This window comes from Ambystoma mexicanum, chromosome 2q (assembly GCF_040938575.1).
Source record: "Ambystoma mexicanum isolate Mex_15411 chromosome 2q, UKY_AmexF1_1, whole genome shotgun sequence".
NCBI lineage: Eukaryota > Metazoa > Chordata > Amphibia > Caudata > Ambystomatidae > Ambystoma > Ambystoma mexicanum.
In genome coordinates this window covers 729,875,184-729,902,283 of record NC_090924.1, presented here as the reverse complement: position 1 = coordinate 729,902,283, position 27,100 = coordinate 729,875,184, and positions in this window count along the sequence as shown.

Genomic DNA, 27,100 nt, shown 5'->3' with positions numbered 1-27,100 from the left:
CCTGCTAATAAATTGAAGTTAAAGTTTTTGGACTCGGAAAGGCAGAAAGAAAAAAAAACGGGAATTCTTCTTTTCTCCCCTTTCCTTTCTTTTTCTATTGAAAGGAAAAGACAGAAAACTTTGGTGTATAGGTTTTTTTTTGTTGTGGTATTGAAGGTAGGGAAGTGAAACATCCATTCAGATACTAGGACTTCACTATTCAGGAAAAAAAGATTGTCCAGATGTAACTATCACGGGCTGGTCTAAGAGCCTGTATGAAAAAATTGCACAAACCTGGGCATGTGGTACAGGACTGAGTGAGACCTGGGATACTAGTATAGGAGAGGCAAGTCCAGACGAAGTGATTAAATGTTTACAACAGGTCCCAATGGAAAAGGGGAAGGAGTGTTCGGCTCTCGGGAGAAGAGGCTGGAATTTGTTGCATGCTTTTCGAAAGATGCATCAAATGAATATAGAATTACAAAATAATGTTAAAAAATTAGAAAAGGAACTGGTTGCTGAAAAACAAATTGTGTTAATGCAGCAACTTCAAATGAAATTAGATCATGATAAAATATCAAGCTGTGGCTGAACGAGCTGCGGTAAGAGTAGCTCGCTATAAATATCAGAAGAGAAGAGGAAGGGTTAATTCTCGTAAGGTCACAACTGTGAATGCCTCCACAGGTGTTGATTGGGACCCCGATCAGTGGGATGGTGACATTTTTGATAGCACTACCACTAATAGTGATGCTGAACCAGATCCTGTAACAAAGCCTAAACCGGCATGTAAAGAGGTGATGGTTAATCCCGTAATACGCAGAAGATTGGGTCATCACCCATTGAATCCTGGAGGTGATGTAGTAGACATGACTGCTCCTGAAGGCTATTCGCAACAAGAAATCGGGGAAATAGTCAACAGGCTGAAAAGAGGGCAGGTGAATCCTTGCTGGCATGGATGGTCAGAATGTTTGATGGAAGGGCTGTGGGTCTTCTGGTAGATACAACAGATTCTGCTAGATTTTTACCCGTGTAGAATGATATTCAAATACAGGAGACCCTGCATGCAGGTCCTCCTCGTGATGGTAACAGTGATGATGGGAAAACGTCCCTTTTGCAACTGGCAGCGCAAGGATGTAATCACAAATATCCTATGACGTCGGATTGGCCGACTGATGACAAGAAATGGTACATATTGAGGGAAGCTATTCAGAGAATTAGGGAACATGCTATGACAGAGGCTATTCACCTAGAAACCCCAGAGCATATGGGGTTGGTGAATTTGTCTGTTTCTGCTAGAAACACTTTAGTTCAGACAGCCCCCCCTGCATATAAAAACATAATAATGACCCTACTCGTGGGTACGATTGGAAAAGTTACTGATGAAGTGGTCGATGCGATTAAACAGCTTGCGGATTTAGGTGAATGGGAAAAACCAGAGGAACGATCTCGGGAGAGGGAGGGGCGAAATGAAAAACGCACTCCTGGCAGGAGGTTTGACAGCTGAGATTCCCACGTATCTAAGAAAGATATGCTCCTGGCTTTGTTGAAAGATGGTGTGCCACGAGAGGATATTGATGGAATTGAAACTCGTGATATGTATTTATTGTATAAAAAACGAGGTCTAGACGGGAAAGAGTTTACAAAAAAGTGAAAAAACAAGATGTACATAAACCCAAAAAGGAGGCGGATCCTTTTGGATCGTCCCCTGAGGGGAGTGATGATGAGTCATTCAATAAATCTCTACCCTCCCAACCAACTTATGCTGATTTGCTGATTTGAGGAAAATGGTTAGTGCCATGGTAGAGAGAGTCCAAGGGTTCACACTCTAAAGACGAATAACAAAAACCCACCAAGGTTAAGCTCCACTGGATATATTGCGCTGCTAGACTCAGTATGTTTCAGAGTACTGTCTATACAATGACAAATTGTGATCAAACAAAAAACACGAGATGAATGTCCAATGTAGCTTATGTTCAAAAATGCTTTATCATCAGCCAGAACGATTTGCCGTTTCAACCTTCTGCGGTCTTTCTCAAGGCAAGAAATAGTTCTGAATTACGTACCCAAACCAATAACATCACACCACCAATTGAACAAAAAACATTTTTGGTCATCACAATGTACAAAAAACCCATACATTTAAAGTATAACATATACATGCATATTAATTCAGTGGATGTATACGGGGGATAGCAAAAACACATTAAAAAAAATAATGGCAAAACATAAATACATACATTACCAGGGTCACCAGAACCATGGTCGTCATACACGTTCCAGGATCATGTCATGATAAAGTAGATAGTGAAATCATAGCAAAAAGAAGGAAAGCACATAGGCCAGAGGCCGGATTAGCCTCATTGTTGAACAATAAAATCAATCAAAGTTGTGCATTAATCCATTAAGCAGTACTTAACAGTTGTGAACCCAGCAATGTACTGGTTCACCCTCTTATTAAACACACAAATCTGCATTTGACAGTATGCCCTACTAGGCATTGCCTATAAACTAGAGCCCCGAACTTCCAGTGGCCGTGCCATGACAAAGTGCCTGCTTGTAAACCAAAAGTGACATTACTGCTGGTGTATCCAAATGAAACTACGTGAGTTGTAAATCTACCACCACACCATATTGAGTGCAGCCCAATATGCTCAACATGCCGCTTGATCAAGACAAAATATATCAAAGACGAATAGGATGGTGGTCAAACTCCGGTAACAACAGCCCATGTTTATGTAGACAGACGACCTCAGGTAAAAGTAAAATTGTTTTGGCATTCGGGTAATACACAGGAGGTTCGAGCCTTAATCGATACCGGGGTGGAGGCCTCTTTAATACATGGAAACCCTTCCAGATTTAAAGGAAAACATGTTATGATTACAGGATTGGGAGGGAAGGAAACCTCAGCAGTGCAAACAGAAATTGACATGAAAATTGGGCAATTAAAAAGAGCCTTTTATCAGGGTTTATTTGTTCCTCTGGCTGAATATATTATTGGATTTGATATTCTACAAGGATTAACCCTAGGATTGGAAGGCAAAATATACCAATTTGGGATGATTGCATTTATTTGCATGCCTGTAGTGGTTGGTGAGTTGAAAAAGCCCCCTGTGCAGGTTCCGAGAGCGACTAAAATAGTATCCATGAAACAATATCAGATTCCCGGAGGGCAGAAAGAAATTTCAGAAACAATCAAAGGATATGTTGAGGCAGGTGTATTACGTTCTGTTACCACGGCTTGGAACAATCCCATCTGGCCTGTTAAAAAACCAGACGGTAGCTTCAGAATGACAATTCATTATCGTGAGTTGAATAAATATACTCCTCCACTGGTGCCGGAGGTACCTGATGCCATAACGTTGGTTGAAAATATACAGAAATTTGAGGGTACTTGGTACACGGTGTTGGATTAAATGCCTTCTTCACCGTACCGATTGCGGTTGAATGCCAAGAGCAGTTTGCATTTTCGTGGAACGGGAGGCGGTATACTTTTAATTGTTTGCCTATGGGCTATTTGCATTGTCCAACGATTTGTCACCGGCTGGAGGCTGAACACTTTTCCATGTAAACCAGATGTACAAATTGTGCATTATATGTGCATTATATTGACGACATATTGATTCAAGGTAAGGATGAAGAGAGTGTGTGATTACATTTGGATGTCATTAGAGAAGGTTCACGCAAGGAGGGATGGGAAATAAATGATGCTAAAACACAAGGTCCTACAAACGTTATGGTTAAGTTGCGCCATTAAAAACCTATGAAATTCAGTGAAAAAACATTGTTAAAGGGACGTTATGGTTAAGTTGCGCTACTAAAAACCTATTAAATTCAGTGAAAAAACTTTGTTAAAGGGACGTTATGGTTCCAAATAAAACCGAAAAACCCTTGAAATTCGCCAGTTATGGTAAGCTAAGCAACCATAACTCGCGCCACCACCGTGCACTGCCAAGCCTAACACCCAGGACATCAAAGATGACATCACAAATGTCATTGATGACATCACTGATGATATCACATGTGCACCTTTCATGAAAAGTCTGTACAAGGGATTCTTAGTGTAATGTTAATAAAAAAAGTGTCAAAGATTATTGGAATAAATATCAAGTGCTAATCGGTGCATTAAGCTATGCATTGATATAAATAGCATTCTATTATTAACTTCAATCCAGTATATTAAGGTACTCATGTAGAAACATAGGCATTGTGTGCAGCATACATGATGGAGGTGCAATATTCCTAAGCTTGCCATGTTGAATAGTGAAATTTCAAGGGTTTTTCGGTTTCACTTGGAACCATAACGTCCCTTTAACAAAGTTTTTTCACTGAATTTCATAGGTTTTTAAAGGGCCTATAACAAGCCATTTGTTTTACGATATTGCATAGTTCATGTGTGGTCTTTTGTTTGTCTGAGTCCAATAATTCGCTTTTGTTAGGGACCTGGGGAGGCGCAAGTGTAAGTGCTCCCCCTCACATGGGCAAACAGATGGGCAAACAGATGCAAAATATGTTGGCACTGTGAGCAGGGTTTTTGTGCTGATATGGGTGCCAAAGGATCCTGCTAATAAATTGAAGTTAAAGTTTTTGGACTCGGAAAGGCAGAAAGAAAAAAAAACGGGAATTCTTCTTTTCTCCCCTTTCCTTTCTTTTTCTATTGAAAGGAAAAGACAGAAAACTTTGGTGTATAGGTTTTTTTTTTGTTGTGGTATTGAAGGTAGGGAAGTGAAACATCCATTCAGATACTAGGACTTCACTATTCAGGAAAAAAAGATTGTCCAGATGTAACTATCACGGGCTGGTCTAAGAGCCTGTATGAAAAAATTGCACAAACCTGGGCATGTGGTACAGGACTGAGTGAGACCTGGGATACTAGTATAGGAGAGGCAAGTCCAGACGAAGTGATTAAATGTTTACAACAGGTCCCAATGGAAAAGGGGAAGGAGTGTTCGGCTCTCGGGAGAAGAGGCTGGAATTTGTTGCATGCTTTTCGAAAGATGCATCAAATGAATATAGAATTACAAAATAATGTTAAAAAATTAGAAAAGGAACTGGTTGCTGAAAAACAAATTGTGTTAATGCAGCAACTTCAAATGAAATTAGATCATGATAAAATATCAAGCTGTGGCTGAACGAGCTGCGGTAAGAGTAGCTCGCTATAAATCTCAGAAGAGAAGAGGAAGGGTTAATTCTCGTAAGGTCACAACTGTGAATGCCTCCACAGGTGTTGATTGGGACCCCGATCAGTGGGATGGTGACATTTTTGATAGCACTACCACTAATAGTGATGCTGAACCAGATCCTGTAACAAAGCCTAAACCGGCATGTAAAGAGGTGATGGTTAATCCCGTAATACGCAGAAGATTGGGTCATCACCCATTGAATCCTGGAGGTGATGTAGTAGACATGACTGCTCCTGAAGGCTATTCGCAACAAGAAATCGGGGAAATAGTCAACAGGCTGAAAAGAGGGCAGGTGAATCCTTGCTGGCATGGATGGTCAGAATGTTTGATGGAAGGGCTGTGGGTCTTCTGGTAGATACAACAGATTCTGCTAGATTTTTACCCGTGTAGAATGATATTCAAATACAGGAGACCCTGCATGCAGGTCCTCCTCGTGATGGTAACAGTGATGATGGGAAAACGTCCCTTTTGCAACTGGCAGCGCAAGGATGTAATCACAAATATCCTATGACGTCGGATTGGCCGACTGATGACAAGAAATGGTACATATTGAGGGAAGCTATTCAGAGAATTAGGGAACATGCTATGACAGAGGCTATTCACCTAGAAACCCCAGAGCATATGGGGTTGGTGAATTTGTCTGTTTCTGCTAGAAACACTTTAGTTCAGACAGCCCCCCCTGCATATAAAAACATAATAATGACCCTACTCGTGGGTACGATTGGAAAAGTTACTGATGAAGTGGTCGATGCGATTAAACAGCTTGCGGATTTAGGTGAATGGGAAAAACCAGAGGAACGATCTCGGGAGAGGGAGGGGCGAAATGAAAAACGCACTCCTGGCAGGAGGTTTGACAGCTGAGATTCCCACGTATCTAAGAAAGATATGCTCCTGGCTTTGTTGAAAGATGGTGTGCCACGAGAGGATATTGATGGAATTGAAACTCGTGATATGTATTTATTGTATAAAAAACGAGGTCTAGACGGGAAAGAGTTTACAAAAAAGTGAAACAACAAGATGTACATAAACCCAAAAAGGAGGCGGATCCTTTTGGATCGTCCCCTGAGGGGAGTGATGATGAGTCATTCAATAAATCTCTACCCTCCCAACCAACTTATGCTGATTTGCTGATTTGAGGAAAATGGTTAGTGCCATGGTAGAGAGAGTCCAAGGGTTCACACTCTAAAGACGAATAACAAAAACCCACCAAGGTTAAGCTCCACTGGATATATTGCGCTGCTAGACTCAGTATGTTTCAGAGTACTGTCTATACAATGACAAATTGTGATCAAACAAAAAACACGAGATGAATGTCCAATGTAGCTTATGTTCAAAAATGCTTTATCATCAGCCAGAACGATTTGCCGTTTCAACCTTCTGCGGTCTTTCTCAAGGCAAGAAATAGTTCTGAATTACGTACCCAAACCAATAACATCACACCACCAATCGAACAAAAAACATTTTTGGTCATCACAATGTACAAAAAACCCATACATTTAAAGTATAACATATACATGCATATTAATTCAGTGGATGTATACGGGGGATAGCAAAAACACATTAAAAAAAATAATGGCAAAACATAAATACATACATTACCAGGGTCACCAGAACCATGGTCGTCATACACGTTCCAGGATCATGTCATGATAAAGTAGATAGTGAAATCATAGCAAAAAGAAGGAAAGCACATAGGCCAGAGGCCGGATTAGCCTCATTTTTGAACAATAAAATCAATCAAAGTTGTGCATTAATCCATTAAGCAGTACTTAACAGTTGTGAACCCAGCAATGTACTGGTTCACCCTCTTATTAAACACACAAATCTGCATTTGACAGTATGCCCTACTAGGCATTGCCTATAAACTAGAGCCCCGAACTTCCAGTGGCCGTGCCATGACAAAGTGCCTGCTTGTAAACCAAAAGTGACATTACTGCTGGTGTATCCAAATGAAACTACGTGAGTTGTAAATCTACCACCACACCATATTGAGTGCAGCCCAATATGCTCAACATGCCGCTTGATCAAGACAAAATATATCAAAGACGAATAGGATGGTGGTCAAACTCCGGTAACAACAGCCCATGTTTATGTAGACAGACGACCTCAGGTAAAAATAAAATTGTTTTGGCATTCGGGTAATACACAGGAGGTTCGAGCCTTAATCGATACCGGGGTGGAGGCCTCTTTAATACATGGAAACCCTTCCAGATTTAAAGGAAAACATGTTATGATTACAGGATTGGGAGGGAAGGAAACCTCAGCAGTGCAAACAGAAATTGACATGAAAATTGGGCAATTAAAAAGAGCCTTTTATCAGGGTTTATTTGTTCCTCTGGCTGAATATATTATTGGATTTGATATTCTACAAGGATTAACCCTAGGATTGGAAGGCAAAATATACCAATTTGGGATGATTGCATTTATTTGCATGCCTGTAGTGGTTGGTGAGTTGAAAAAGCCCCCTGTGCAGGTTCCGAGAGCGACTAAAATAGTATCCATGAAACAATATCAGATTCCCGGAGGGCAGAAAGAAATTTCAGAAACAATCAAAGGATATGTTGAGGCAGGTGTATTACGTTCTGTTACCACGGCTTGGAACAATCCCATCTGGCCTGTTAAAAAACCAGACGGTAGCTTCAGAATGACAATTCATTATCGTGAGTTGAATAAATATACTCCTCCACTGGTGCCGGAGGTACCTGATGCCATAACGTTGGTTGAAAATATAAAGAAATTTGAGGGTACTTGGTACACGGTGTTGGATTTAATGCCTTCTTCACCGTACCGATTGCGGTTGAATGCCAAGAGCAGTTTGCATTTTCGTGGAACGGGAGGCGGTATACTTTTAATTGTTTGCCTATGGGCTATTTGCATTGTCCAACGATTTGTCACCGGCTGGAGGCTGAACACTTTTCCATGTAAACCAGATGTACAAATTGTGCATTATATGTGCATTATATTGACGACATATTGATTCAAGGTAAGGATGAAGAGAGTGTGTGATTACATTTGGATGTCATTAGAGAAGGTTCACGCAAGGAGGGATGGGAAATAAATGATGCTAAAACACAAGGTCCTACAAACGTTATGGTTAAGTTGCGCCATTAAAAACCTATGAAATTCAGTGAAAAAACATTGTTAAAGGGACGTTATGGTTAAGTTGCGCTACTAAAAACCTATTAAATTCAGTGAAAAAACTTTGTTAAAGGGACGTTATGGTTCCAAATAAAACCGAAAAACCCTTGAAATTCGCCAGTTATGGTAAGCTAAGCAACCATAACTCGCGCCACCACCGTGCACTGCCAAGCCTAACACCCAGGACATCAAAGATGACATCACAAATGTCATTGATGACATCACTGATGATATCACATGTGCACCTTTCATGAAAAGTCTGTACAAGGGATTCTTAGTGTAATGTTAATAAAAAAAGTGTCAAAGATTATTGGAATAAATATCAAGTGCTAATCGGTGCATTAAGCTATGCATTGATATAAATAGCATTCTATTATTAACTTCAATCCAGTATATTAAGGTACTCATGTAGAAACATAGGCATTGTGTGCAGCATACATGATGGAGGTGCAATATTCCTAAGCTTGCCATGTTGAATAGTGAAATTTCAAGGGTTTTTCGGTTTTACTTGGAACCATAACGTCCCTTTAACAAAGTTTTTTCACTGAATTTCATAGGTTTTTAAAGGGCCTATAACAAGCCATTTGTTTTACGATATTGCATAGTTCATGTGTGGTCTTTTGTTTGTCTGAGTCCAATAATTCGCTTTTGTTAGGGACCTGGGGAGGCGCAAGTGTAAGTGCTCCCCCTCACATGGGCAAACAGATGGGCAAACAGATGCAAAATATGTTGGCACTGTGAGCAGGGTTTTTGTGCTGATATGGGTGCCAAAGGATCCTGCTAATAAATTGAAGTTAAAGTTTTTGGACTCGGAAAGGCAGAAAGAAAAAAAAACGGGAATTCTTCTTTTCTCCCCTTTCCTTTCTTTTTCTATTGAAAGGAAAAGACAGAAAACTTTGGTGTATAGGTTTTTTTTTGTTGTGGTATTGAAGGTAGGGAAGTGAAACATCCATTCAGATACTAGGACTTCACTATTCAGGAAAAAAAGATTGTCCAGATGTAACTATCACGGGCTGGTCTAAGAGCCTGTATGGAAAAATTGCACAAACCTGGGCATGTGGTACAGGACTGAGTGAGACCTGGGATACTAGTATAGGAGAGGCAAGTCCAGACGAAGTGATTAAATGTTTACAACAGGTCCCAATGGAAAAGGGGAAGGAGTGTTCGGCTCTCGGGAGAAGAGGCTGGAATTTGTTGCATGCTTTTCGAAAGATGCATCAAATGAATATAGAATTACAAAATAATGTTAAAAAATTAGAAAAGGAACTGGTTGCTGAAAAACAAATTGTGTTAATGCAGCAACTTCAAATGAAATTAGATCATGATAAAATATCAAGCTGTGGCTGAACGAGCTGCGGTAAGAGTAGCTCGCTATAAATATCAGAAGAGAAGAGGAAGGGTTAATTCTCGTAAGGTCACAACTGTGAATGCCTCCACAGGTGTTGATTGGGACCCCGATCAGTGGGATGGTGACATTTTTGATAGCACTACCACTAATAGTGATGCTGAACCAGATCCTGTAACAAAGCCTAAACCGGCATGTAAAGAGGTGATGGTTAATCCCGTAATACGCAGAAGATTGGGTCATCACCCATTGAATCCTGGAGGTGATGTAGTAGACATGACTGCTCCTGAAGGCTATTCGCAACAAGAAATCGGGGAAATAGTCAACAGGCTGAAAAGAGGGCAGGTGAATCCTTGCTGGCATGGATGGTCAGAATGTTTGATGGAAGGGCTGTGGGTCTTCTGGTAGATACAACAGATTCTGCTAGATTTTTACCCGTGTAGAATGATATTCAAATACAGGAGACCCTGCATGCAGGTCCTCCTCGTGATGGTAACAGTGATGATGGGAAAACGTCCCTTTTGCAACTGGCAGCGCAAGGATGTAATCACAAATATCCTATGACGTCGGATTGGCCGACTGATGACAAGAAATGGTACATATTGAGGGAAGCTATTCAGAGAATTAGGGAACATGCTATGACAGAGGCTATTCACCTAGAAACCCCAGAGCATATGGGGTTGGTGAATTTGTCTGTTTCTGCTAGAAACACTTTAGTTCAGACAGCCCCCCCTGCATATAAAAACATAATAATGACCCTACTCGTGGGTACGATTGGAAAAGTTACTGATGAAGTGGTCGATGCGATTAAACAGCTTGCGGATTTAGGTGAATGGGAAAAACCAGAGGAACGATCTCGGGAGAGGGAGGGGCGAAATGAAAAACGCACTCCTGGCAGGAGGTTTGACAGCTGAGATTCCCACGTATCTAAGAAAGATATGCTCCTGGCTTTGTTGAAAGATGGTGTGCCACGAGAGGATATTGATGGAATTGAAACTCGTGATATGTATTTATTGTATAAAAAACGAGGTCTAGACGGGAAAGAGTTTACAAAAAAGTGAAACAACAAGATGTACATAAACCCAAAAAGGAGGCGGATCCTTTTGGATCGTCCCCTGAGGGGAGTGATGATGAGTCATTCAATAAATCTCTACCCTCCCAACCAACTTATGCTGATTTGCTGATTTGAGGAAAATGGTTAGTGCCATGGTAGAGAGAGTCCAAGGGTTCACACTCTAAAGACGAATAACAAAAACCCACCAAGGTTAAGCTCCACTGGATATATTGCGCTGCTAGACTCAGTATGTTTCAGAGTACTGTCTATACAATGACAAATTGTGATCAAACAAAAAACACGAGATGAATGTCCAATGTAGCTTATGTTCAAAAATGCTTTATCATCAGCCAGAACGATTTGCCGTTTCAACCTTCTGCGGTCTTTCTCAAGGCAAGAAATAGTTCTGAATTACGTACCCAAACCAATAACATCACACCACCAATTGAACAAAAAACATTTTTGGTCATCACAATGTACAAAAAACCCATACATTTAAAGTATAACATATACATGCATATTAATTCAGTGGATGTATACGGGGGATAGCAAAAACACATTAAAAAAAATAATGGCAAAACATAAATACATACATTACCAGGGTCACCAGAACCATGGTCGTCATACACGTTCCAGGATCATGTCATGATAAAGTAGATAGTGAAATCATAGCAAAAAGAAGGAAAGCACATAGGCCAGAGGCCGGATTAGCCTCATTGTTGAACAATAAAATCAATCAAAGTTGTGCATTAATCCATTAAGCAGTACTTAACAGTTGTGAACCCAGCAATGTACTGGTTCACCCTCTTATTAAACACACAAATCTGCATTTGACAGTATGCCCTACTAGGCATTGCCTATAAACTAGAGCCCCGAACTTCCAGTGGCCGTGCCATGACAAAGTGCCTGCTTGTAAACCAAAAGTGACATTACTGCTGGTGTATCCAAATGAAACTACGTGAGTTGTAAATCTACCACCACACCATATTGAGTGCAGCCCAATATGCTCAACATGCCGCTTGATCAAGACAAAATATATCAAAGACGAATAGGATGGTGGTCAAACTCCGGTAACAACAGCCCATGTTTATGTAGACAGACGACCTCAGGTAAAAGTAAAATTGTTTTGGCATTCGGGTAATACACAGGAGGTTCGAGCCTTAATCGATACCGGGGTGGAGGCCTCTTTAATACATGGAAACCCTTCCAGATTTAAAGGAAAACATGTTATGATTACAGGATTGGGAGGGAAGGAAACCTCAGCAGTGCAAACAGAAATTGACATGAAAATTGGGCAATTAAAAAGAGCCTTTTATCAGGGTTTATTTGTTCCTCTGGCTGAATATATTATTGGATTTGATATTCTACAAGGATTAACCCTAGGATTGGAAGGCAAAATATACCAATTTGGGATGATTGCATTTATTTGCATGCCTGTAGTGGTTGGTGAGTTGAAAAAGCCCCCTGTGCAGGTTCCGAGAGCGACTAAAATAGTATCCATGAAACAATATCAGATTCCCGGAGGGCAGAAAGAAATTTCAGAAACAATCAAAGGATATGTTGAGGCAGGTGTATTACGTTCTGTTACCACGGCTTGGAACAATCCCATCTGGCCTGTTAAAAAACCAGACGGTAGCTTCAGAATGACAATTCATTATCGTGAGTTGAATAAATATACTCCTCCACTGGTGCCGGAGGTACCTGATGCCATAACGTTGGTTGAAAATATACAGAAATTTGAGGGTACTTGGTACACGGTGTTGGATTTAATGCCTTCTTCACCGTACCGATTGCGGTTGAATGCCAAGAGCAGTTTGCATTTTCGTGGAACGGGAGGCGGTATACTTTTAATTGTTTGCCTATGGGCTATTTGCATTGTCCAACGATTTGTCACCGGCTGGAGGCTGAACACTTTTCCATGTAAACCAGATGTACAAATTGTGCATTATATGTGCATTATATTGACGACATATTGATTCAAGGTAAGGATGAAGAGAGTGTGTGATTAAATTTGGATGTCATTAGAGAAGGTTCACGCAAGGAGGGATGGGAAATAAATGATGCTAAAACACAAGGTCCTACAAACGTTATGGTTAAGTTGCGCCATTAAAAACCTATGAAATTCAGTGAAAAAACATTGTTAAAGGGACGTTATGGTTAAGTTGCGCTACTAAAAACCTATTAAATTCAGTGAAAAAACTTTGTTAAAGGGACGTTATGGTTCCAAATAAAACCGAAAAACCCTTGAAATTCGCCAGTTATGGTAAGCTAAGCAACCATAACTCGCGCCACCACCGTGCACTGCCAAGCCTAACACCCAGGACATCAAAGATGACATCACAAATGTCATTGATGACATCACTGATGATATCACATGTGCACCTTTCATGAAAAGTCTGTACAAGGGATTCTTAGTGTAATGTTAATAAAAAAAGTGTCAAAGATTATTGGAATAAATATCAAGTGCTAATCGGTGCATTAAGCTATGCATTGATATAAATAGCATTCTATTATTAACTTCAATCCAGTATATTAAGGTACTCATGTAGAAACATAGGCATTGTGTGCAGCATACATGATGGAGGTGCAATATTCCTAAGCTTGCCATGTTGAATAGTGAAATTTCAAGGGTTTTTCGGTTTTACTTGGAACCATAACGTCCCTTTAACAAAGTTTTTTCACTGAATTTCATAGGTTTTTAAAGGGCCTATAACAAGCCATTTGTTTTACGATATTGCATAGTTCATGTGTGGTCTTTTGTTTGTCTGAGTCCAATAATTCGCTTTTGTTAGGGACCTGGGGAGGCGCAAGTGTAAGTGCTCCCCCTCACATGGGCAAACAGATGGGCAAACAGATGCAAAATATGTTGGCACTGTGAGCAGGGTTTTTGTGCTGATATGGGTGCCAAAGGATCCTGCTAATAAATTGAAGTTAAAGTTTTTGGACTCGGAAAGGCAGAAAGAAAAAAAAACGGGAATTCTTCTTTTCTCCCCTTTCCTTTCTTTTTCTATTGAAAGGAAAAGACAGAAAACTTTGGTGTATAGGTTTTTTTTTGTTGTGGTATTGAAGGTAGGGAAGTGAAACATCCATTCAGAAACTAGGACTTCACTATTCAGGAAAAAAAGATTGTCCAGATGTAACTATCACGGGCTGGTCTAAGAGCCTGTATGAAAAAATTGCACAAACCTGGGCATGTGGTACAGGACTGAGTGAGACCTGGGATACTAGTATAGGAGAGGCAAGTCCAGACGAAGTGATTAAATGTTTACAACAGGTCCCAATGGAAAAGGGGAAGGAGTGTTCGGCTCTCGGGAGAAGAGGCTGGAATTTGTTGCATGCTTTTCGAAAGATGCATCAAATGAATATAGAATTACAAAATAATGTTAAAAAATTAGAAAAGGAACTGGTTGCTGAAAAACAAATTGTGTTAATGCAGCAACTTCAAATGAAATTAGATCATGATAAAATATCAAGCTGTGGCTGAACGAGCTGCGGTAAGAGTAGCTCGCTATAAATATCAGAAGAGAAGAGGAAGGGTTAATTCTCGTAAGGTCACAACTGTGAATGCCTCCACAGGTGTTGATTGGGACCCCGAACAGTGGGATGGTGACATTTTTGATAGCACTACCACTAATAGTGATGCTGAACCAGATCCTGTAACAAAGCCTAAACCGGCATGTAAAGAGGTGATGGTTAATCCCGTAATACGCAGAAGATTGGGTCATCACCCATTGAATCCTGGAGGTGATGTAGTAGACATGACTGCTCCTGAAGGCTATTCGTAACAAGAAATCGGGGAAATAGTCAACAGGCTGAAAAGAGGGCAGGTGAATCCTTGCTGGCATGGATGGTCAGAATGTTTGATGGAAGGGCTGTGGGTCTTCTGGTAGATACAACAGATTCTGCTAGATTTTTACCCGTGTAGAATGATATTCAAATACAGGAGACCCTGCATGCAGGTCCTCCTCGTGATGGTAACAGTGATGATGGGAAAACGTCCCTTTTGCAACTGGCAGCGCAAGGATGTAATCACAAATATCCTATGACGTCGGATTGGCCGACTGATGACAAGAAATGGTACATATTGAGGGAAGCTATTCAGAGAATTAGGGAACATGCTATGACAGAGGCTATTCACCTAGAAACCCCAGAGCATATGGGGTTGGTGAATTTGTCTGTTTCTGCTAGAAACACTTTAGTTCAGACAGCCCCCCCTGCATATAAAAACATAATAATGACCCTACTCGTGGGTACGATTGGAAAAGTTACTGATGAAGTGGTCGATGCGATTAAACAGCTTGCGGATTTAGGTGAATGGGAAAAACCAGAGGAACGATCTCGGGAGAGGGAGGGGCGAAATGAAAAACGCACTCCTGGCAGGAGGTTTGACAGCTGAGATTCCCACGTATCTAAGAAAGATATGCTCCTGGCTTTGTTGAAAGATGGTGTGCCACGAGAGGATATTGATGGAATTGAAACTCGTGATATGTATTTATTGTATAAAAAACGAGGTCTAGACGGGAAAGAGTTTACAAAAAAGTGAAACAACAAGATGTACATAAACCCAAAAAGGAGGCGGATCCTTTTGGATCGTCCCCTGAGGGGAGTGATGATGAGTCATTCAATAAATCTCTACCCTCCCAACCAACTTATGCTGATTTGCTGATTTGAGGAAAATGGTTAGTGCCATGGTAGAGAGAGTCCAAGGGTTCACACTCTAAAGACGAATAACAAAAACCCACCAAGGTTAAGCTCCACTGGATATATTGCGCTGCTAGACTCAGTATGTTTCAGAGTACTGTCTATACAATGACAAATTGTGATCAAACAAAAAACACGAGATGAATGTCCAATGTAGCTTATGTTCAAAAATGCTTTATCATCAGCCAGAACGATTTGCCGTTTCAACCTTCTGCGGTCTTTCTCAAGGCAAGAAATAGTTCTGAATTACGTACCCAAACCAATAACATCACACCACCAATTGAACAAAAAACATTTTTGGTCATCACAATGTACAAAAAACCCATACATTTAAAGTATAACATATACATGCATATTAATTCAGTGGATGTATACGGGGATAGCAAAAACACATTAAAAAAAATAATGGCAAAACATAAATACATACATTACCAGGGTCACCAGAACCATGGTCGTCATACACGTTCCAGGATCATGTCATGATAAAGTAGATAGTGAAATCATAGCAAAAAGAAGGAAAGCACATAGGCCAGAGGCCGGATTAGCCTCATTGTTGAACAATAAAATCAATCAAAGTTGTGCATTAATCCATTAAGCAGTACTTAACAGTTGTGAACCCAGCAATGTACTGGTTCACCCTCTTATTAAACACACAAATCTGCATTTGACAGTATGCCCTACTAGGCATTGCCTATAAACTAGAGCCCCGAACTTCCAGTGGCCGTGCCATGACAAAGTGCCTGCTTGTAAACCAAAAGTGACATTACTGCTGGTGTATCCAAATGAAACTACGTGAGTTGTAAATCTACCACCACACCATATTGAGTGCAGCCCAATATGCTCAACATGCCGCTTGATCAAGACAAAATATATCAAAGACGAATAGGATGGTGGTCAAACTCCGGTAACAACAGCCCATGTTTATGTAGACAGACGACCTCAGGTAAAAGTAAAATTGTTTTGGCATTCGGGTAATACACAGGAGGTTAGAGCCTTAATCGATACCGGGGTGGAGGCCTCTTTAATACATGGAAACCCTTCCAGATTTAAAGGAAAACATGTTATGATTACAGGATTGGGAGGGAAGGAAACCTCAGCAGTGCAAACAGAAATTGACATGAAAATTGGGCAATTAAAAAGAGCCTTTTATCAGGGTTTATTTGTTCCTCTGGCTGAATATATTATTGGATTTGATATTCTACAAGGATTAACCCTAGGATTGGAAGGCAAAATATACCAATTTGGGATGATTGCATTTATTTGCATGCCTGTAGTGGTTGGTGAGTTGAAAAAGCCCTCTGTGCAGGTTCCGAGAGCGACTAAAATAGTATCCATGAAACAATATCAGATTCCCGGAGGGCAGAAAGAAATTTCAGAAACAATCAAAGGATATGTTGAGGCAGGTGTATTACGTTCTGTTACCACGGCTTGGAACAATCCCATCTGGCCTGTTAAAAAACCAGACGGTAGCTTCAGAATGACAATTCATTATCGTGAGTTGAATAAATATACTCCTCCACTGGTGCCGGAGGTACCTGATGTCATAACGTTGGTTGAAAATATACAGAAATTTGAGGGTACTTGGTACACGGTGTTGGATTTAATGCCTTCTTCACCGTACCGATTGCGGTTGAATGCCAAGAGCAGTTTGCATTTTCGTGGAACGGGAGGCGGTATACTTTTAATTGTTTGCCTATGGGCTATTTGCATTGTCCAACGATTTGTCACCGGCTGGAGGCTGAACACTTTTCCATGTAAACCAGATGTACAAATTGTGCATTATATGTGCATTATATTGACGACATATTGATTCAAGGTAAGGATGAAGAGAGTGTGTGATTACATTTGGATGTCATTAGAGAAGGTTCACGCAAGGAGGGATGGGAAATAAATGATGCTAAAACACAAGGTCCTACAAACGTTATGGTTAAGTTGCGCCATTAAAAACCTATGAAATTCAGTGAAAAAACATTGTTAAAGGGACGTTATGGTTAAGTTGCGCTACTAAAAACCTATTAAATTCAGTGAAAAAACTTTGTTAAAGGGACGTTATGGTTCCAAATAAAACCGAAAAACCCTTGAAATTCGCCAGTTATGGTAAGCTAAGCAACCATAACTCGCGCCACCACCGTGCACTGCCAAGCCTAACACCCAGGACATCAAAGATGACATCACAAATGTCATTGATGACATCACTGATGATATCACATGTGCACCTTTCATGAAAAGTCTGTACAAGGGATTCTTAGTGTAATGTTAATAAAAAAAGTGTCAAAGATTATTGGAATAAATATCAAGTGCTAATCGGTGCATTAAGCTATGCATTGATATAAATAGCATTCTATTATTAACTTCAATCCAGTATATTAAGGTACTCATGTAGAAACATAGGCATTGTGTGCAGCATACATGATGGAGGTGCAATATTCCTAAGCTTGCCATGTTGAATAGTGAAATTTCAAGGGTTTTTCGGTTTTACTTGGAACCATAACGTCCCTTTAACAAAGTTTTTTCACTGAATTTCATAGGTTTTTAAAGGGCCTATAACAAGCCATTTGTTTTACGATATTGCATAGTTCATGTGTGGTCTTTTGTTTGTCTGAGTCCAATAATTCGCTTTTGTTAGGGACCTGGGGAGGCGCAAGTGTAAGTGCTCCCCCTCACATGGGCAAACAGATGGGCAAACAGATGCAAAATATGTTGGCACTGTGAGCAGGGTTTTTGTGCTGATATGGGTGCCAAAGGATCCTGCTAATAAATTGAAGTTAAAGTTTTTGGACTCGGAAAGGCAGAAAGAAAAAAAAACGGGAATTCTTCTTTTCTCCCCTTTCCTTTCTTTTTCTATTGAAAGGAAAAGACAGAAAACTTTGGTGTATAGGTTTTTTTTTGTTGTGGTATTGAAGGTAGGGAAGTGAAACATCCATTCAGATACTAGGACTTCACTATTCAGGAAAAAAAGATTGTCCAGATGTAACTATCACGGGCTGGTCTAAGAGCCTGTATGAAAAAATTGCACAAACCTGGGCATGTGGTACAGGACTGAGTGAGACCTGGGATACTAGTATAGGAGAGGCAAGTCCAGACGAAGTGATTAAATGTTTACAACAGGTCCCAATGGAAAAGGGGAAGGAGTGTTCGGCTCTCGGGAGAAGAGGCTGGAATTTGTTGCATGCTTTTCGAAAGATGCATCAAATGAATATAGAATTACAAAATAATGTTAAAAAATTAGAAAAGGAACTGGTTGCTGAAAAACAAATTGTGTTAATGCAGCAACTTCAAATGAAATTAGATCATGATAAAATATCAAGCTGTGGCTGAACGAGCTGCGGTAAGAGTAGCTCGCTATAAATATCAGAAGAGAAGAGGAAGGGTTAATTCTCGTAAGGTCACAACTGTGAATGCCTCCACAGGTGTTGATTGGGACCCCGATCAGTGGGATGGTGACATTTTTGATAGCACTACCACTAATAGTGATGCTGAACCAGATCCTGTAACAAAGCCTAAACCGGCATGTAAAGAGGTGATGGTTAATCCCGTAATACGCAGAAGATTGGGTCATCACCCATTGAATCCTGGAGGTGATGTAGTAGACATGACTGCTCCTGAAGGCTATTCGCAACAAGAAATCGGGGAAATAGTCAACAGGCTGAAAAGAGGGCAGGTGAATCCTTGCTGGCATGGATGGTCAGAATGTTTGATGGAAGGGCTGTGGGTCTTCTGGTAGATACAACAGATTCTGCTAGATTTTTACCCGTGTAGAATGATATTCAAATACAGGAGACCCTGCATGCAGGTCCTCCTCGTGATGGTAACAGTGATGATGGGAAAACGTCCCTTTTGCAACTGGCAGCGCAAGGATGTAATCACAAATATCCTATGACGTCGGATTGGCCGACTGATGACAAGAAATGGTACATATTGAGGGAAGCTATTCAGAGAATTAGGGAACATGCTATGACAGAGGCTATTCACCTAGAAACCCCAGAGCATATGGGGTTGGTGAATTTGTCTGTTTCTGCTAGAAACACTTTAGTTCAGACAGCCCCCCCTGCATATAAAAACATAATAATGACCCTACTCGTGGGTACGATTGGAAAAGTTACTGATGAAGTGGTCGATGCGATTAAACAGCTTGCGGATTTAGGTGAATGGGAAAAACCAGAGGAACGATCTCGGGAGAGGGAGGGGCGAAATGAAAAACGCACTCCTGGCAGGAGGTTTGACAGCTGAGATTCCCACGTATCTAAGAAAGATATGCTCCTGGCTTTGTTGAAAGATGGTGTGCCACGAGAGGATATTGATGGAATTGAAACTCGTGATATGTATTTATTGTATAAAAAACGAGGTCTAGACGGGAAAGAGTTTACAAAAAAGTGAAACAACAAGATGTACATAAACCCAAAAAGGAGGCGGATCCTTTTGGATCGTCCCCTGAGGGGAGTGATGATGAGTCATTCAATAAATCTCTACCCTCCCAACCAACTTATGCTGATTTGCTGATTTGAGGAAAATGGTTAGTGCCATGGTAGAGAGAGTCCAAGGGTTCACACTCTAAAGACGAATAACAAAAACCCACCAAGGTTAAGCTCCACTGGATATATTGCGCTGCTAGACTCAGTATGTTTCAGAGTACTGTCTATACAATGACAAATTGTGATCAAACAAAAAACACGAGATGAATGTCCAATGTAGCTTATGTTCAAAAATGCTTTATCATCAGCCAGAACGATTTGCCGTTTCAACCTTCTGCGGTCTTTCTCAAGGCAAGAAATAGTTCTGAATTCCGTACCCAAACCAATAACATCACACCACCAATTGAACAAAAAACATTTTTGGTCATCACAATGTACAAAAAACCCATACATTTAAAGTATAACATATACATGCATATTAATTCAGTGGATGTATACGGGGGATAGCAAAAACACATTAAAAAAAATAATGGCAAAACATAAATACATACATTACCAGGGTCACCAGAACCATGGTCGTCATACACGTTCCAGGATCATGTCATGATAAAGTAGATAGTGAAATCATAGCAAAAAGAAGGAAAGCACATAGGCCAGAGGCCGGATTAGCCTCATTGTTGAACAATAAAATCAATCAAAGTTGTGCATTAATCCATTAAGCAGTACTTAACAGTTGTGAACCCAGCAATGTACTGGTTCACCCTCTTATTAAACACACAAATCTGCATTTGACAGTATGCCCTACTAGGCATTGCCTATAAACTAGAGCCCCGAACTTCCAGTGGCCGTGCCATGACAAAGTGCCTGCTTGTAAACCAAAAGTGACATTACTGCTGGTGTATCCAAATGAAACTACGTGAGTTGTAAATCTACCACCACACCATATTGAGTGCAGCCCAATATGCTCAACATGCCGCTTGATCAAGACAAAATATATCAAAGACGAATAGGATGGTGGTCAAACTCCGGTAACAACAGCCCATGTTTATGTAGACAGACGACCTCAGGTAAAAGTAAAATTGTTTTGGCATTCGGGTAATACACAGGAGGTTCGAGCCTTAATCGATACCGGGGTGGAGGCCTCTTTAATACATGGAAACCCTTCCAGATTTAAAGGAAAACATGTTATGATTACAGGATTGGGAGGGAAGGAAACCTCAGCAGTGCAAACAGAAATTGACATGAAAATTGGGCAATTAAAAAGAGCCTTTTATCAGGGTTTATTTGTTCCTCTGGCTGAATATATTATTGGATTTGATATTCTACAAGGATTAACCCTAGGATTGGAAGGCAAAATATACCAATTTGGGATGATTGCATTTATTTGCATGCCTGTAGTGGTTGGTGAGTTGAAAAAGCCCCCTGTGCAGGTTCCGAGAGCGACTAAAATAGTATCCATGAAACAATATCAGATTCCCGGAGGGCAGAAAGAAATTTCAGAAACAATCAAAGGATATGTTGAGGCAGGTGTATTACGTTCTGTTACCACAGCTTGGAACAATCCCATCTGGCCTGTTAAAAAACCAGACGGTAGCTTCAGAATGACAATTCATTATCGTGAGTTGAATAAATATACTCCTCCACTGGTGCCGGAGGTACCTGATGCCATAACGTTGGTTGAAAATATACAGAAATTTGAGGGTACTTGGTACACAGTGTTGGATTTAATGCCTTCTTCACCGTACCGATTGCGGTTGAATGCCAAGAGCAGTTTGCATTTTCGTGGAACGGGAGGCGGTATACTTTTAATTGTTTGCCTATGGGCTATTTGCATTGTCCAACGATTTGTCACCGGCTGGAGGCTGAACACTTTTCCATGTAAACCAGATGTACAAATTGTGCATTATATGTGCATTATATTGACGACATATTGATTCAAGGTAAGGATGAAGAGAGTGTGTGATTACATTTGGATGTCATTAGAGAAGGTTCACGCAAGGAGGGATGGGAAATAAATGATGCTAAAACACAAGGTCCTACAACCGTTATTTTTCTAGGAATACAATGGCACAATGGACATCAGGAAAGGGTGCCGAAGACAAAACAAAAGATTCTTGAATTTTCAACTCCAAGGACCAAAAAGCAAACACAACAGTTTATTGGGTTGTTCGGATTTTGGAGGCAGCACATTCCACATTTGGGGCAGATTTTAGCACCCCTTTACAAGATTACACATGAGAAATTTTAGTGTGTTTAGGGTGAAGAACAGGAAATGTCATTTCAATTAGTGAAAAATACCATTCAAAAAGTGCTTGATTTGTGGCCATTAAGGGATGGTGAGTTGGACTTGAATGTGTTCACACAAGAGTCCTATGCGAATTGGAGTTTATGGCAAAAACAAGACAGAAAACAAGTGCCTTTAGGTTTCTACAGTAGAAAATTACCTGATGCAGGTGATAAATATACCTCCTTTAAAAAAACAATTATTAGCGTGCTACTGGGCACTCAGACACTGAACAAATAACAGTGGGTCATGATATAATCATCCGACCGGAAATACCAATTATGTAGTGGATACTTAGTTCCCCAAAGACGCACAGAATTGGTCATGCACAAGACGTTAGTGTTATCAAATGGAAATGGTACATTTAAGATCGTGCCAAGCCTGGTAAAAATGGCATAGATGAACTGCATGAACAAGTTGCAGGTGTTCCGCTACTAGATCTCGAACCGGAGGGTGAGAGGATTACTGAAGAATCTCCAGTCACGTGGGGGATCCCATATGGAGAATTATCTATTGAACAAGTTGAACATGCATGGTTTACTGATGGCACAGCCAAATATATGGGAATTGAATGATATTGGAAAGCAGTAGCGTACAATCCCAAGATGAAGAAGGTGCTCACCACCTCAGGAAAGGGGAAGAGTAGCCAATTTGCAAAATTTTATGCGGTATATCAGGCACTGAAACAAGAGACGCCTGGCAGCTGTCATTTTTATACTGATTCGTGGTCTGTTGCTAATGGGTTGGTAGTTTGGCTGCCGACTTGGAAAAAGAATGGATGGAAAATTCATGCAAAAGAATTGTGGGGAAAGGAAATATGGCAACATATTGCTGAAATGCTAATGCATACTACTGTGACGGTATATCACGTGGATGCACATTGCGTAACAGACTCATTAGAACCTTGGTTCAATTCTGTTGCAGATGAACATGCAAAGATTGAAATCATGAATTTGAGGGCTGAGGAGGAGCATTTGGAGGAAATTGCCAAATGGGCCCACCAGAAAAGTGGACATCTCGGAGAGAAGGCTACTATCAGGTAGGCACATGATAGGGGAATCAGCATCCCATTAGTGAAGACTGTGATGTCCTATATGCCAACATCAGAAACATTTATCTATTCCACACATAATTCATGGTACATTGAAACGGGGTAAATTGCCCGGACATATTTGGCAAATTGATTATATTGGTCCTATGCCCACGAGTAAGGGATGCCAATATGCCTGCACTATTGTAGACACATATTGCGGCTACCTAATGGTTTTGCCCTGTAAGAGAGCTACCCAATTGAACACTATTAAATTGTTAGACTAGGTAGCTGTATACTATGGTATCCCTTTGCAAAATCAAAGTGATAATGTATCCGAATTGAAAGGGAAAATGTTAATTGAGTACTGCCAAGAGAAGGGAATAGAATGGATTTTTCATGCCCCTTATCACCCAGATGCATCTGGATTGATTGAGAGAATGAATGGTTTATTGAAAGCACAACTGTGCAAGATTGGAGATGGTACTTTGCGAGGTTGGCGGGAACACATATTTGAAGCTGTTCAGATTTTAAATAACCATCCCATTGCGAACGGTGAGACCCCATTAATGTGCATGTTAATGCCAGCCTTGCAAATTAAAACAAATCGAGTGAGTGAGACCTTGATGTATTGGGAAATATCCCCTTGTGCGTTGGCTCCTTATTGTGCCACTCCTGAGTCTGCTGGGGTGGATTTGCATTCAAGGGAGGAAATTTGGCTTCAACCAAAGGGCATTGCTGTAATTGATACAGGAATGGTGTACAAATCCCGTCTGCACATATGGGATCGATTGCCCCAAGATCTGGCCTAGCCCTAAAGAGTATTCAAGTGTTGGGAGGGATTGTGGACACTGACTATCAAGGCGTTATTAAAGTTATTCTCTTGAACAGCGGTGAAAATGTACTTCTGATACATAAAGGGGACAGCGTGGCACAATTGATACAAGTACCGGTTAACCTGTCTATGGTAAAGAAGGGTGAGCCTCCCACAGTATTGACAATCCGTGGAGACAGAGGTTTTGGCTCATCAGATGCAATGGTCCCTGGTGCAAAGGTATGGGTCGAAAAACCTACTGGTCCGTCCGTACCGGCAGATGTAATTGCAGCTGAGGATGATCAATTGGTGGGTGTGTTGGAACATCGGAAAAAGAAATGGATGCATATCCCTGCTGACAGGGAGTGATGTGAGTGATGTACCCCACTGATATTGTCTTTTTCTGAAAATCTGCTTTAGATAATGAGTGTGATGAGTGCCTGTGTTTGGCATGTTGGAGTCCATTTGGCAGAATGCGGGTTCATGTTCGAGGATGTGACAGATTTTTACAGCTTTGCGCCTGAGGATGCGTCTGTTGCAGCCTATTGTATCGCATTCAGGAAACGGCGTGAACAAAGAAATTAAATCTTACCTTTGCCTCCTTCTGGAATTTCTACGTCTTTTTCACATCACGGTTATTCGGCACTTGTCAGACAACCCGAAAATGTTTGGGTCTTTTTGGCCAAGCGGGTTTTGAACATTTTGCATTTCCGATTGGCTGACGTACACAGCTCTGCTGATTTAATCTCTACATGTCTTGTGGCGATTCCAATGCCCACTTCGGTTTTGAAAGATTTATTTGGAGTTTTACACAATGATTCCATAGTTGAGCATTCTAATATCCAGATTTAATTTTCTATATATGAATATTGTAAATTCTGTGCTGATACTATTCACAAATGGACGAACATGATCCGTATCATGACGCATGATATTGCTCCTGCAGATGTTTGCTATCACATGACTTGTGATCTGATCTATATTAGAAAGTGTCAACAACTAAAACTTGACAAAGATGTTAAAAAGACTGATTTCGAGAAACAATTATGCACCAGATCTAAAAATGTGTGTACTGATGGTTCAAATAATATGATATGTAATTTTGCTATCATCACAGCTAGCCACCTGAATCATGTAAAATGTCCACCTGGTTGGTTATTTTCTTGTGGTAACTTTACTTATTCATACATTCCTCCCAATATTTCAGGTGGCCCATGCGCTTTAAAACACCTTGGTTTAATGATGTATCCTTTGAAACCTGCTATTATATGTTGTATACGTGCTGCTTCATATACTGCTTTGACTCCAGATTGTAATTCTGAAGTGCATTTGCTCTCTGAAGCTGAAGTGTTAGCATTAGCCATTTCTATTATTGGAATTTGGGGTTTAGCTTCTGGGGGTTATAAAACCATTTTCAAACTTGCTTGTTTAGTAGTTAAAGGGCTGAATGAAACCTCACAAGCTTTGACTGAATTGTTGTTCGACAATAGACATTTTAGAAAAGCTATTTTACAAAACCAGGCAGCTATTGATTATTTGTTTTTGAAGCATAATTTGGGTTGTGAAACGGTGGAAGGCATGTGTTGTTTTGACCTGGGTGACCATTCCCGTTCTATTGAGAAGCATATTAAGGGTATAAAAGATCTGGTGGCCCAGGTGACACAAGATCAAGAAGGAGATTGGTGGGAAAACTTGTTATCATGGATTGCTAAAGTGCTGCGTTCTGCACTGCTTTGGCTTTTTGGCATTGCTATAGTAGTAATTTGCTTTTGTTGTGCTTCATGTATCCCTAATTTATGGAGAATGATTCGAAGGTTTTGGGTTTCCTCTGTACGGTTTGGAGTGTAATGCTTGTGTGAAAAATGCGAACCAGAATAACATGGCTTCGATGCGTAGCCATTTTGGACACTCATCTCACATCAGAGTAATATAACCTGCTTTTCCTCAGGGCCTCACAGAATAAACGAGCAGCAGCGAAAAAAGGTCACATAACTATTACCGCTGAGTGGACTTACTGTGGAGAATAGTTATTATATTGTCCACTGAAGGACGCATACAGAAAGGGAGTCGGAGCATCCTGCAGGTGCATGATAAGAGGTTCTGGGAAGGAATGCGAGGAGAGGGGAGCTGGGTTTTTCTACTCCTAACTGGGTTTACCCTCTGTCCCTTCGACTTATGATCTGCTCTCCGACCGAGGGCGAACACAACTGAGAAGGGCGGGGAAATGCCCCCATAAACGAGAGCGCATTGCATGGCAAAAGTTAGTTGGAATTTGGATCCCCGGGTGATGCAGTCCCGCTGAGAGGGAGGACGCTCCGCCTCAGACCTCGTTAGAACCAGTGATCTCTTTGCCTACCTGCTGAGGGACTAAGCCGTTGATGTGGTAGCCAAGATGAAGGTTTCTTCTGCTTCCTGTCTAACAGTGATGTTTCTTATATCCATATAATATATATATATATATATATATATATATATATATATATATATATATATATAGTGAATAAAGGGCCTATAACGAACCATTTGTTTTACAATATTGCATAGTTCGTGTGTGGTCTTTTGCTCGTCCGAGTCCAATAATTCGCTTTTGCTAGGGGACCGGGGAGGCGCAAGTGTAAGTGCTCCCCACCACATGGCCAAACAGACGCAAAACATGTACGAAAAGTGCCAAATGTCCCCCAGAAATTGCAAATTTGATTGTTGTCGCCATGCTCTATGCAGGCGACCTAGTGGTTTTTGATTAGATGCTAACAGGCATGAAGGAAAGTATGAATGAGTTGGGAAGTTATGCAGAACAACATGGAATATCCGTCAACTTAAACAAGACCAAAACCATGCTTGTGTTGGCAAAGAAAATCAATAAAACCCGACTGAATACCAGCCTTGGTAGTATTGATTACACTGATTCCTATCAATATCTAGGAAAAGAAATGTTGCACAGTGGCAATCATAACAACGTTGTGGAAATCAAAACCAGATGGGCTAATCAAATTACACAATTAGTTTGTTTATTTACCAATATTTTTGCAGTTTTTTCATTGGAAGGTGCTCTTCGTCTCTATCAGCAGTGGTTCTGCCCGACGATTCTGTATGTCTTGGAGGCCTTGATATTGACCAACCTAAAGTGGCTGGATGTAATGGAGGGGAATTTCTGGCGTAAGGT